Below are 4,618 nucleotides of genomic sequence, written 5' to 3'. Positions count from 1 at the left end.
CTTTTGTGTGATTTCCCTTATTCTTTCCTGTACAATATAGAAGTAAGTACTGTGATGGTGAAACTATACATTTTGGGTTTCAATAAGAATATTTTAGAATATTGAGTCATCAAAGCTTTGAATTCAATAAAAATGTTTGTCTACACATATTGTGTGTTTTATCATATAGCTTTGTAGGTGTCTATGTAAACACTGATTTAAAAAAAATGGAAATACTGGAGCTAATGAATTCTCAAATGAGTATTTTATATTTTGAAAATTTAAATCTTTTACAAAAAAGATTAAATGTTTTTATTAAATTTTTGCCATTTAAATTTTTTGATAGATTTTTATTTGCATTTTTTTAAATATATTAGATGCATTTCAATGGGGAAGCAATGATAATTTATAAATACCTGTTTAGATTCATTTGATTGAGGGGAGAGGAGATGACACTAATAGGATAACACACTTGATTGAGTGGTTCCTTATTTTTTTAATCTAATTTCAGGTGTATTGTTTAAATTATCACAAATAACCTCAATTAATTGTGAGTTAAATTAATTGGCATTCCTTCAGTTCAAAATAGTTTCTTTTAATTTCCAATTTTCAGTTTTGTTAATTTTAATACAGGATCATCGAAAAAGGTAAATGCGATTTTAATTTATAATTTTAAAAGTATTTATGAAGTGATTTCAGCAAAAATAATGTCATAATACAGAAAAAAATTTCAAGCTTTAATATCATCATTGGGCTGGCCTAAAAGTTGCAATCCTATGCATGTGCTATCTTGACGTGTTCCGATTCCCTCTCGGTGGGTTGGTGCCGTTGGTCCTGTTGCATGGCTTCCAAGGAGCCCTGACTTAACTCTTTTGGATGTCTTCTTTTGAGGTAATGTCAAAAACATTCTGTACGCTAAAAAGATCCGGGATCTGCGACACTTAAGGGAACAAGGTTAATGTTCCGGTTCCCAACACTGTTACGATTCGGATCAAAGAGCATAATGTTGTGCTATCTACAGTTAATATGAAGCTAGTACTCCAACAAAACAACAATGCCAGCTGATAAGACGACCCATCTACTCTACTTGTTGTGTGTCATGTTAACCTTGTCAGGCAAGGGTATTGTCAGCAAACTGGTCTCGCGGATGTGTTAAGACGGTTTTTTAAGTTGGTGGTATATGCAGCCCGTTACGTTCGTTTATGAAGAAGTAAAGAAACTTGAGATGAGAGATGAGATAGTGACAAACTTGACAACCTCTGAATCTTTGGAATCGCGTACATTTTTGGTGAAGATATGGATAAGTTTGGTGGTGGAATTGTGCCGGGGCAGGTTGGTGTTTGAGCTGCCACTAGAGTCTATAAGTAGAAGCAGATGTGTTGGTCAGCAGCCCTGTCCAGTGCGTCGCGGAGTGAAGTGACACCACCCTATCATTGTGTGGATCATCAACTACGGGCAGCGATAAAGAGTGTTCTTGGTCAAGAAGAACCTCAAAGGCTCCGGTATCTCCATTTGAGAAGACCTGACTTTGCGCTTGATGGAAGTCTTGAGGGCAGCAGTTTCACAGCATGGACCGAGTAACACTTGGATCCTGGACGGAAGAGTTCTGAGGGTCGACCATCACGGTGTGGCGTTTGCCACTTTAGTTTTGTTGACTGATGGACGGGCTGGCAGCAGTTTCCCTATGGTTTCCAGATGGTTACTCTCGTCTTCTAGATGTTTCTTTGGAATTCTGCCTGTTATGATTTGTTCTAGTGTTCAGGCTTCTAGATGTCTGAAATTAGGTTTTCTCGCTCTCTTCTCTTCAGGCTTCCGTAGGGCGAGGACGTGCTACGAGCTTCAGTGGTCGGAGTTGAAAAATCAAAGCTGGCTGCCCGCTCCCTCGATGAACCAGCACAGTGTTTTGGTGTTAAATATCGTGGCCTGCCTTCCGATCAACGTTTCACGACCTCATTTAATTAATTAGGGCCCAATCATTCCAAATTCAGTGTACGTTCGTTGCAACGGCAACAAAGGCACAGTTACAAATTTTACAGATCTGATTCCACTAATGCCATATAGTTATTTTTTGACGTGACAACGTCTTAAATTAGGTTGCGGCTCGGAGTCACTCATGAAAAAGTGTAACGCCCGGTAACGTTACGATGCCCGTCCAGTGGGTCCGCCGCACGGGATAAAGCAGATAACTGTGGGTCCGCCGCACGGGATAAAGCAGATAACTATGTTTATTCGTGAAAATGTGGAGTGCTTAGATTTGTCATTTACAACAACTACAACAATAAAGGTAAATAATTGTACACTGATATTTCATTATCGTAAACTATGATTGATTGATTAATTGTTAGATTGACACAAAAGTTGAGAAACTGAGTTTATAGGTTATGTCATACTATTGACAAATGTTGATAGTGTTAAGTAAATTATTAGTTTAAATCACTCTGCACTCTGCAATCAATCGTAATTCAGTCGATTGAGAAGAAACAGCGCGTATTGCTAGTCAAACATTTAAAATAACAAATTATAACCTCTAACCTGTCATAACAGTGCGACCAAACAAACGAACTAAACCGACCAATCACCACGCGCGGAGTTAGAATTTAACTGTGTTTAGCAAGAATTTCAAATTCCAATTTTAGTAAATGTTTTATTCAACTTTACCATTTACAATAACAAATTTTAATTAATTTCAAATTATGTACAATGTTTTAGTAAACAAAATATATTTCTATAGTTAAAATTTGTGCAATTCTTATTTTCATTCAATTCCTTGTTCCTATTGTGCAATTTAATAATATTCATATCAATAAATATTCTACCGAGAAAAAGACGTTGTCACGTAAAATCTTCGCCCGTAAAACCGACTTTACAGGCAACCATAATTTTTTTCTTTCGTTTTTAATTGACAATATTATGTTTTGATATCAATCAAATGATGAGTTTCTATTTTTCCAGTTTAAAATTCATTACAGTTCACAAACAATATGGAATACATAAATATGTTTGTATTTTTCATTTATAATTGTTCAGTACTTAAGTAAATACTTTTTTTTTATAAATACTTATTTATCAATTGATTGAATGTAAGTTAAAAGTTCATATGTATTTTATTTTTAAGTTAACATAAAACTAATATCTAACTTTTTGTTTTATATATAGGAGCGTATTGCTGTATAACATTGATTATTTTTTAAACATGTAATTGTATATTCTCTTTGATTTTGAAAACAAGTTGTTGCATAACTCCTTACTTTATATATTGTAAAATAATTTATATCATAGTATTATTTTTAACTGTAATTATAAATGTTTCAAAATTTGAATTATGAGATCTACATATGTACACATTTCTTGATCAAGGCCATAAGGTAAACTCAACTATGGTGTCAGAAATATAATTCTTTCGAACCTAAATGCACAAAACTTTATGTAACAGCCAGTCTTTGTTTTGCTTAACCATGAGCACTGAAATAATATGATTGTGACGACTTCCGCTTGAAAAATATCATAGGGCATCATTGTATTACATCTCTCCGGTTTCATTAGAATATTAGCAGGTACACTTTTTTATCACCCTGTATATACAGTGACTGCCAGTTGGAGGACACTCTTAATAGTTCCCCAAGTAAACCAACAGTGGACAGGTCACTTATTAACTGACCCTTGACCCTCAGTAGTGTCACAGTCACAGCTGATTGCTCTCTGATCACCTTGGGCTATAGACCACAGCAAATGGTATCACTGTTCTAAAAAATCACAAAATCTACTTCCTGATAGCCACTGCAGAATAGTAGACTTTGCCCACATCCCACATGGAGCAAGTTAAAGAATACAGTATTCTGGCATGGGGAGGTATTCTGTTCACAATTATTGAGCTATTTGTGGCATATGTGATCTTATTTTCTGATAAGGAAGGTGATCTTTCCTAACTTGGGGTTCAATTTTGTGGATTTAAAAGCAGTTGAGGAACAATTCAAATAATCTTTATCTCTAATAAACATCCTTAAAAATGGTTTAAAATCATTACAAATATTTCACAATTTACTCTACTAAAGTTATTTAAGTATACTAAAATAAAACAGCAACATTTTAAAATAAAATGATTTGAAAATGTATTTGATCACAGTAATTTTAATCTTTAGCGATCAGTATTTTTACTTTTAATCATAAAATAAAATTGTGTTAAAAACCCTGCAGCAGTTTGTCTGAAGTGAAAAAGTTTTGTTGTATCTTATAAGTAAACAATTTCTCTGGTAGTACATAATGCTTTGTATTTTTTTTTTTTTTTTTTTTTGAGAACCTATGAAGACAGTAAAGACTTGAAAGTCACTCTTCTCCTATTGTCCTCTGCAAACAGGTTTTCACATGTCAAAGTGTGCTGGAGAATTTTTTAACATTCAATGCTACGTAAGAACAACCAAAGCGCATGGTGATTCAGCTATTTTTATTCAAAACATTACTGCCTTGAAACAGATGAAATGACATGCCTGAGTGAAGAAGTAGTTTTGATACAGCTGCAATTCTACTACCTGAGATAAGGACTGTATTTTTTCGTTTTTATTAGTCACTGCTAGGCAATTTTACTATTATAATGGCCAAACTTTAAAAAGTTTTTTTAAATAGGCATGTTGGTAATTTAGAT

Source organism: Homalodisca vitripennis, chromosome 2 (assembly GCF_021130785.1).
Source record: "Homalodisca vitripennis isolate AUS2020 chromosome 2, UT_GWSS_2.1, whole genome shotgun sequence".
Lineage (NCBI taxonomy): Eukaryota > Metazoa > Arthropoda > Insecta > Hemiptera > Cicadellidae > Homalodisca > Homalodisca vitripennis.
The sequence above is the reverse complement of the archived record's forward strand: the minus strand, read 5'-3'. Positions refer to the sequence as shown.